Source organism: Capsicum annuum, chromosome 3 (genome assembly GCF_002878395.1).
Source record: "Capsicum annuum cultivar UCD-10X-F1 chromosome 3, UCD10Xv1.1, whole genome shotgun sequence".
Classification (NCBI taxonomy): domain Eukaryota; kingdom Viridiplantae; phylum Streptophyta; class Magnoliopsida; order Solanales; family Solanaceae; genus Capsicum; species Capsicum annuum.
This window is the reverse complement of record NC_061113.1, coordinates 253921220-253931301: the sequence shown is the minus strand read 5'-3', so window position 1 is coordinate 253931301 and position 10082 is coordinate 253921220. Positions and strand designations below refer to the sequence as shown.

At 36.3% G+C, this 10082-nt stretch overlaps 1 long non-coding RNA gene across 1 annotated transcript; it reads left to right on the top strand.

Annotated features, from left to right (window-relative positions):
* The first annotated feature begins 1967 nt into the window (after positions 1 to 1967).
* LOC124897197 lies at positions 1968 to 2979 on the top strand. Its single transcript, XR_007053877.1, has 3 exons — positions 1968 to 2040; positions 2643 to 2716; positions 2842 to 2979. It is a non-coding gene; the product is annotated as an uncharacterized LOC124897197 (long non-coding RNA).
* The last annotated feature ends 7103 nt before the right edge of the window (positions 2980 to 10082 follow it).

The window sequence follows — 10082 nt, the reverse complement described above, 5'->3', positions numbered from 1 at the left end:
GTATTTGACTTGCTCACTAATTTTTAACTCCCCACCCCACCCCACCACACATCATGGAAAGATTTTAAAATTAACTTTCCATATTGACATGCATGTTACCGGGTGGTTTATTTTAGAGATAATACGAGTTCAATATAATTGGGTGATCTAACAAAATAGTCAGAAAAATATATAAATTTTTTGTGTGTATATATAGTTTTGTATATTAACGCTGGCATTCGTAATTAAGTTTGGCTGACGCTGACGGATCAAAAATGAAAGCAGCTCTTAATTTTACTTTTTAAAGCCTCACACATCACATTTTCTCACGAGATAATACAATACTTAAGCAAATAAACAACAGAGTTAGTTGCTAAACATAATTAGGCTATTATATATAGTTACTATATATGGGATCAAATAAGAGAAAATGATGGTAAATGCCAGTCTTTTTTTAGTCAGCATTTGATTTCCCCCCTTCTTGAAGCCAAGGGAACAATTATAATCATGGCATGGTGTTACCAATTCACCATGCACGTTCATCATTCAAATTTTAGCCTTTTTATTTTTGTCCTCTTTAAACAAAAGCTAAGTAAAAATAATTTTTAAAAAAGGGTACATTTCCATGACACTCATGAATCTTCTAACTTCTTTTTTCTTTTCTCTCGTGTACTTATTTCGGGATCCAACTAATTCAGATTTGTATAGTCTATGACCCAATAAAGTAAAAGGGAGAAATTTACTAGATCGAGATCTCTGATTAAAGATGAAATGATTGATATTCATTTCACTATAACTTTAATGATAATCTTCCAGGAGAAAGTGATTTCAATTAATTTTATAGCTAGTGATATTTCTTCTTGGGGTACAATTCAAGTTTAACAGGACTACAAGTATGACTCACTTAAATAAAGTGAAAATTAGTAGGACTAGTAAATTATGAGTCATTTGGTTGGAAACTTTGGAGACAAACATCATTGGTCGAGATGATGTGGAAAAAGGCAATTATATAGAGTACCATCTTTTTAAATATACTTCCAACACCAACTTTACTATGTCACAAGGACCATATTTTTGTTGAATTGAAACTTAGAAAGCAAGGTTCCAAAAAAGGCTGTGTCACCTTTCTCATGCAAATGTGTAATTATTGAAGTCTCGAGCCTTGGAATTTAGTTTCTTTTATACTTGTACAGTGTACTACGCTTGGCCTACAAGTTAGAAATTTTGCATTATGGAAATAATATTTGTGACATGGGATGTTAAAGTTGATTTTCTTTTTATTAATAACTTTTCCTTTTTGTGTTGGGATGTTATTATTTTAATCTTTTATTTTGCTCTTTTGACTGGTTATTATTTTATTCATACATTTAGACCAAGCAACTTGACTTTTTGGTAACTTCTCACTATGAGCTCTATTCCTCACTAATAATAGTGGAATCAATGGCGCAGAGTCAACTATTAATAATCAATTCAATAAATTTGCTTATTTTATAAAAAAAAAATATTACTATATGATTTCTAATTGGGATATAGATTAAACACAAACAAATTTCGCAATAATATCTCAAGGGAATTGTACTCCACAATATGAGGTCGCAAATATTTATTACTTAAGCAATCCTCTTTTGTCGATCGAGCAACTAACTTGATATCCTTTTTGGCTAAATTTGTGGATACCAAAAGTTCACATGATTTATAAAGATATCCACTTTTAACACTGTTGTTTAACTAAAATATAACCAGCATGCACAAGTTAAAGCTCCAATTCTATTTGGCAGAAGGGTACTAATAGAAGGATCTATTTATTTAGGAACTTATTCTTTTTATATGATCTTTTTATGAACGAGAAATACATTTGGAGTCAACTCTTAGGACCAACCGCAACCCATAACCAAGATTTTATCTCTATTTTTTCGTAGTGTCAAAGCTTTATCTATATCCGTTGCATTAATCACGCTTATTCTTACAATTACAAATGTCTATGAATGTTAAAATCTTATTGTTTTCTCAATTTTTTTTCTTTCTAATTTTGCTTGTCTTTCTTTGCAATTTCAGAAAAAGGTATAATTTCAACTTCGACTTTCCACCAAAATTTCCTTTTTTATTTGTTGATGTTAAATGGTTCTTGATTGTGTTCATTGATCTCTCTAATTGAAGATGAAAAAAATCCACGTTAATGAAATCTTTTCAATTCTTGTCTGTATTTACGTTTTGGTTTTGCTTCTTGACGTAATATTTGAATGATACAATGTAACATTACAGCCCCAACACGAATTCAACGTACCTTTTAATTAAAATTCTCTTTCAATAAGGTGAAGGAAACACAAATGTCTAAGGTACTATTATCCCCTGAATTCGTTGCAGGATAATGGACATGATAATTGGTATGTAATATATTGGTGTAGGAAGTAAACATATTTATTAATTTGGATCAAACGATATTAGGGAATGTTTTATTAACGAAATGCCTTTTCTTTTTCTCATCGATTCTCATAGGTTTCTATTTTTGTATGTATAATAATGGAAAAGGAAGTCACAACTTATTTTCATTTCTGAATTGTTTTGTTCAAATATATTATATGTGCCAGACCTCTATATATCTCTATAATCATATGAAATTTAGTACTTATGTGTTGATGAGAATTTTCTCTACATTAATTTAGGTAATAGGAATGAACAGTACATTTTGAGGAATAATGAGATGGAGGGAGAAGCACAATAGCATTAAATTGTTGAGGTAAGTACTTTCATTCTTTTACAATATTGTTCAATTCAATTGTTGTCTTGTAACAGCACAATAGCATATTTTGTTTAGCTTTCCAACTGTTGATCATATCCTTTGAATTATCTTGATTACCATAGGTATTTTAATCTATGTTTCTCACTCTGACAAAAATGTTGTTGAACACGTGCCGGATCCTCCAAATGCACTACCTCTGGAAGATCCAATAAACACCCATCAGCAGCATTTTTGAAGAGTCCGACAACATACATATTAAGTACGGGTGATGGACTGGTTATGTTTAATCATATACCGGAAGAGAATGAATAAGATTAACTGCCACCAAATATTTACCTTATTAGAATCAGTTTTCTCACAGGTCCTTGTTTTTTCCCCACTAGGATGCTGCACTTGTGAGGTTGAGGTTTCAATAAAAGGGTCTGCTTGTTATCACTTTTTCTCAGTAAGCGCTCGAGTTTAACAGTTGTGAAAACATAAAAGGAAACAAGCAAGTTGAGATTCTTTACTGAACTTCTTTGTATCTCATGGTACATCTGCAGTGGTGCTAGTTTCATTGCTCTAGCTCAAAATGGCTGATATGGTTGTCGCCGTACCTGCACATCTGGAGAGAATTGAGCGTGAAGGTCGCTTTTTGAGAAGGAACTCAACTGGCAGCTTAGGCATTCCAATTGCTAAATCCAAGGTCTTGTCACGTTATCTGAGTGATCCAAAAGGTTCTTGTCATGACGTTTGCAAAGGTACTGAACGTGATCTTCAAACATCAAAAGCAAGGACTTCCCTGCTGAGTAGAACTGTAGCAGCATCAGAAAAGATCCCAGAACTGGTTGCAACTGTGCAGGTGCAGATAAGGAAGAAACCACTACGTTCGAGTAAGCTACCTGTGAATTTCAAGAGGTGTACAGCTGGTAAAGCCCAGAGACAGGAAAACCCAGCAAACACCAAAAGATTAGCTGTTTCTGTAGAACAACAAAATGGTTTGAAGATGAAGTCTTTGCAGGAAAATGCTAATTCTATGTCAAGAAGCTATAAGCTGAGGATAAGAGGATACAGCAGCACTATCATACCAGGGGGATCATCAATTGCTTGGGATTCTCCATTGGATGGTGCAACCAGCACACCGAACAAAGGAAGAAGGATGGACAAGAACACTGGATCTTCTAAGTTAGGCAACAAGAAGGCTGTTGGAAAACCTGCAAACTTGGAGAAAATTGAGCATGAACTCAGTTATTTGAGAAGGAACTCAACTGGAAACTTAGGTATTGAAATGGATGACTCCAAGGTCTTGCCACGTCATGTGAGTGTTCCGACAGGTTCTTTGCTTAATGCTAGCAAAGATGGTGCAGAAAGTAACTGTAAAACAAAGGAAAGGACTCACGTGTCCACAAGATCTGTGATATCATCAGGAGAAAATTCAAAACTGGCTACAACTGTGAAGTGGCAGATACGGAAGAAACCACTACGCGCAAATAAACTACCTGCAAATTTCAGAAGGCTGAAAACTACTCATGGAGAGCATATGCAAGCACGCACCAAAAAATTAGCTGTTTCTGCATGTCATCAAAATGATTCGAAGTTGAAGCCTCTTGAAGAAAATGCTTATTATGTGTCGAGAAGCAACAAACCAAGCAGAAGAAGATACAGTGACAGTCTTATAACAGGGGGTTTGCCAACACTTCAGGGGTCTATATTGGATGATGCAATCACCAAAACAAACACGAGAAGCAGGATGGATAAGGACATTGCATCTTATGAGTCGAGCAAGAAAACGGATGTTGGCATGCCAGCAAACCTGGATAAAATTGAGTCTGGAATTGGCTATTTGAGAAGGAACTCAACTGGCAGCTTAGGTATTGAAATGGGTAAATCCAAGGTCTTGTCATGTTCTCTGAGTGTTCCAACATGTTCTTGCCAGGAAGTTTGCAAATGCAAAGTGGAAAGTGATCTTAAAACAAAGGCAGGGACTCTCCAGCCGACAAGACGTGTAACAGCATCAGGAGAAATCCCAGAAATGGCTACAACTGTGAAGATGCATAAAGGGAAGAAACCCAGCCCAACAACTTTTCGAGCCCAGGCACAGAAAAACCCAGCATCCACCAAAATAGCTGTCAAAAGGGGATCCTCCAGATTGAGCAAGAAAAAGGATGCCATAAGTATTTCCAACTCTACAAGAACTTCTGTGAAGAGGGCATCAGGCGAAAAGTTAACTAACAATTCCATGAGAATGGTATCTCAACGAAATAAGAAGATTAGTCTTCCTAGCAAAACAGGCAAAGTGATTCATGAAGATTATCCAAACAAGGGATCTCTAATTGATAATTTGACTAGACTTGCACGAACGAAAAAAGTGCAATCAAGTCATGAAAATTTTCCAAACAAGGCACCTCAACTGAGAGAATTGGCTAGTCTTAAACGAGGCAAGGCGGAGCCAGGAAGTTACGGGGGTGTTCCAAAGGGGGCATTGTACATCAGAGAATCAAAGACTAAAAGCCAGACCAGAAAGATCACTTCAGAAAATCAGAACCCCAGAGTCTCGTCCTTAGATAGGCATGGCCCAATAAGAGGAAAGAGATCATCACCTCTTCTCTCACCATCATCTTCCCAATATTCTGATGGCAGTAGCTCCAGAAACATTGGCAACAGGAAATCCTCCCTATCATCAACTTCTGCATCCGAGTCTGTTAATGGTGATGCAATAGTCAGCAGTTCCAAGAAAAGTGGAACAGCAACTCCAAACCAATATATAAAAGCTGGAAGGGCTGCAATTGGCAGTCCTAAAAATCTCAAGTTCAGGAAAGGAAAAATAATTGATTTTCAGTCTGAGAAACTCAGTCCAAGGAGACTAAAATTCAGGCCCGCCAAAATACTAGAGAACAACGGAAATGAAATTTCTCATGTTAGAGGAAGAAGCTCTCGGAGACTTATTGCTTATGGAAAGTCAAATTCTGCAAAAGATGAAACTATGAAAGTTAATCTTCGGCACCAATCTAGAGGAGACAAAAAAGAGGCTCCAATCTTGTTCAACAATGTGATCGAAGAGACTGCAACCAAGCTTGAGGAGACCCGGAGAAGCAAGGTCAAGGCTTTGGTGGGTGCTTTTGAAACTGTAATCTCCCTTCAGGATCCGACATCCTCACCACCAATACTTATTTGGAGATGATAACTATGTGCTTTGACAGAAGGAGTTTGTATATATTATATTAATAGATAAACCGAGTTACGTAACTGAAGCAGTAGGTGCGAGATTTCAAGCAGTACTCTGCTTGGTTATATATACTTTCTAACTGATTCCATATACTCCGTAAATGTCATTGAAAAGGTGTAATAGAGCAGTTGTAAGTTATTTTTGCAATGTGACATTACATTTTGCATTTCTGCACAATAATCATACTTGTATATTCTTTGTCCAAGACAATTGATCATAATTAGAACATCATAATTTGTCCTCTGTTGCAGTTTAAAAAGATAACACTCATAACAACAGGATTTTATAGATACCAATGAACACTAATACTGTGGTAGATACAATCAATAATGGTTTCTTAACTCTTTAGATATTCTCCTAGAGTTGAACAACAAGGAACATAAACTAGATTTTTCACTCCATCATTGCTTGATGTCTCTAATGTACAACAACATACACAATATTAATCCTAGAAGCGGGGTCTGGATAGGGTAGGATGTACGCATACCTTACTCCTACATTTGTAGGGTAGAGAGGCTGTTTCCGCAGACCCTCGGCTTGATATCTCTAATGTATCATCTACAAGCAAGGGAATAGTAACTGAGTTGTATCCAGATGAGCATAACTATATTAAAATACATAGGAGGTGCTTCACATAACCAAAACAAATGAGAGCTAAAACAAAAAGGGCAGAGAAACATGCTTTTCCTCCAGAAACTAATAAGAAGCAATTGCTGAACTTATTTATTCGGATAGATTTGGGTGCAAAATTATCACGTTCAATCAAAGTCGACGAAGCTGAAAACTTACCTATAGTAAAGTATAAAGTCATCTAGCCAGCAAAAGAGAGTAAACTGTTTTTATTTCTATTAATTACAGAAAAACAATCTTCACCCTTATTATTGTTATTTTTTGAAGAAAAAAGAAATCATAAAGAAGTCTTTACATTACTTGATATATATGAAAACACAAAAGTCTTACAACATTATTTCTAGCCATCAGACAAAGAAGGGCTCCTAAATCTACAAAGCTAATAAACATTAGAAGCAGTGTCACTCAGAATTGCTTTAAAATGGAGAGATTTCTCTACAAAATCAAGACTTAGCTTCCTTTGGGTGTGCATTTTTACAACAAGAAGATGCCTAGTGAACTCCCACAAGTGAGGATTAGGGAGGGTAGAGTATGCGCAGACCTTACCACTACCTCAGAGAGGTAGAGAGACAGTTTCCAAAAGACAGTTGGCTCAAGTATACAAATCCAGGTACAAACAAGAAGGAAATAATGAAGAAAATGCAGCAACTAATAAGAGAACAGTGCAAAGTCTAAAAGAAAGAAACAATAATCAATCACAAAATAATGTAATAATCGTAACACAATAAACAATACATAGATATCAGAAGTAGGGATCAGCTCCACCTCCATATTTATGACAAAACCTTAAACTATCATACTATGACTAGTGCACAACAAACACCAATAAGCTTAAAACCTCAAAAAGCGACACACAACACTCCACCCAATTATCACTCTATTCTAATACGCGTCCTTCATACATATCCTCGATGACCTGAAATTGTATCATGTCCTATCTAAATAAAATTAGTGGGAGCAGTAACAATTCTAAAAATTCAGCAGGCAAGAAATTGGAGCAAATAGGAGGGGGCAATTTTCCTCTTTTGATTAATTAATTTGTTGCTTAATTATACTCTACTGTTTATATTTTTTATTTTTTTGGAAAATCAAATCATGAGTTCAGTGGAGGAAAGAAACTTTAATGGTGTCTTTGATCTTTTGATATTTTTTCAATAATTGAGTGACTTTATTGTAATAAATGTTAAATTGTTTTTGACTGTTTTTTAATGTGAATCAGTGAATGGGCTTATGATTTCATTGAACCTTGGATTAGACTCACTTTAAAGAATTAATTCATGTACCTCTCTCTTTAGAAAGTACTCCCTCCGTCCCAAATTTTCTAATTTGATTTCCCATTTTACTTGTTTTTTTTCATTCATCAAGAAGAAACAAAAAAAATTTTCCATGTTAACCCTTTGCATTACTTATTTTTTCTTCAAATTAAAATGTAAACATCATTTAATAGAGGTATTATGGTAAACTAGGCATGTTATTAATTATTTTTCTTAATCAATGTGCCATCTCAATTTGTGACGGGTAATTTGGGACGGAGGGAGATAATTTATTGTATTTTGAATTAAATTTACTTTTCTTTTATAGATTATATAAATTTACAATAGTTTGTATTTTGATAATTTATTATTGCTAAAAAAAAAAAAGAGGTTGGGGGGATGAGGCCCTCAAGTTCGGGGGCCCAAGAAATCACTTTTTTTTTTTTTTATAAAAGGGTAGAGCCGCCGCCCTTGATCATTGGAAAAGATATATTTTGGTTAGAAAAACCTTTTACTCACATAGAAAAGGAAGAATTCCAACACTATAAATTTCAAATTTTGATAGCAGAATTAGGAAGTCAAATGCACTTTGTCTTATAAAGATAAAGAAGAAAATTTGCATATAGTTTAGATAGAAAGTTTTGAATCGATCAATGGCGGCACATTCTCATGGAGAATTTTTGAACGGATCCCGCTCCCCATCACCTACTCTTCCCTTTGCCCATGAAAGATCACCATCCTCTCCAAAGACCTTTTCACCACCAAAATCCTTCTCTACAAAACCCTCATCTCCAAATTCGTCCTCGCCAAAACCCTCCGATTCCTTGAATTATAGTTGGAGCTCAGAGGAGGAGGCAACTGCAGAGACTGAGAACCCTCCCCAATCAACCTTTTTTTCACCAGCGTATAACTCGCCCAACAATGAGGATGATCTTTCCTTTGCCATTATCCACAAGCCCAAAGCCACCCATAAACCTAAGAACTCTGTCACCCCCACATCTCCAGTTCGTATTCATCAAACCCGCAAGCGCACAACAGAACTCAAGGTAGCTGCCGAGTCAAGCAAAAGGGCGAGATCCTCAGAGACTAAAGGGGAATATATGATTGAGGAATCTGAAGTGCCCGCTGAGATTGAGGACGACTCTGAGCAGGAGAAGTATGTTCCTACTCATCCAAAGGTAAGACGTTTTAACCGAAACCTTGAAAAGTTTCTTGCTATGGGTAAAGATGATTACTATGGTTCAAAGTCTGTGCTGAGGGGAAGGGTCTTTGACCCTAAAGTTATGAGCAATCCCATTGTTCAAAAGTTGTTAGATAGGCTTAACTTTCAAGGATGGGCCCATTTGTTCAGGGATCTTACGATAGCTGTTTATGAGGAGGAGGTTGTTGAATTCTATGTCAATTTGAAAATTATTTGTGAATCAGTCATTTATTCTTCAGTTGGGGGAGTAGAGATTGTGTTCGATTCTGCTAAATTAGGAGAAATTCTGCAGATCCCTGCAGAAGGACTGGAGAATTACACATGGAAGAATGATGAGGATTGCACCCTCCCCAAGAAATTCTCTGGGGAGAGAGTAAAGAAAAATCATAGGAATGTTTCAAAGAGTAAACTACAACCTTTTCATAAATTGTTATTTGAAATTGTGAAAAATGTAGTGGTTCCAAGAGATGAGAGGAGGCAGGATGTATCCTTAAGGGATATTGGGATCATGCATGCAATTGAGATGAATTGGAGGGTCAATTTGCCAGCCCTCATGATCAAACACATGAAAAGAATTACCTCTCCTGAGATTGGTCCTCATGACTTGGCCTATGGATTTTTACTGACTACAGTGTTTGAGAGCTTTGGGGTTAAGTTAAGAAATAGAAAGGTAGCCACAGAGGGTGACATGATTAATATAGAGACCCTGATAGAGTGTAACTGTTTGACCACAAATCTAATCACTCAACTCATGTTTGACTTGGAAGCTGCCCAGGACGAAAATGCTAGGCTCAAGGATGAGACAACCAGGCTGCAAAATCAGCTAGCAACTTCTCAAGCTGAGGTGGTTCAGCTAAAGGAGGTGGTTCAACTAAAGAATGATATGCTCATGCAACAAAATGCTCATCTTGCTGGATTTGATGCCATGATGCTTCAACTAAAGGATGATATGCTCACACAACAAAATGCCCATTTTGCTAGATTTGATGCCATAATGCAGCTTATTCCCAAGTCCCCCCCTCCCCCATCCTAGCTATTCCCAAGTCCCACCCTCCTCCATCCTCCCCTTAGCTC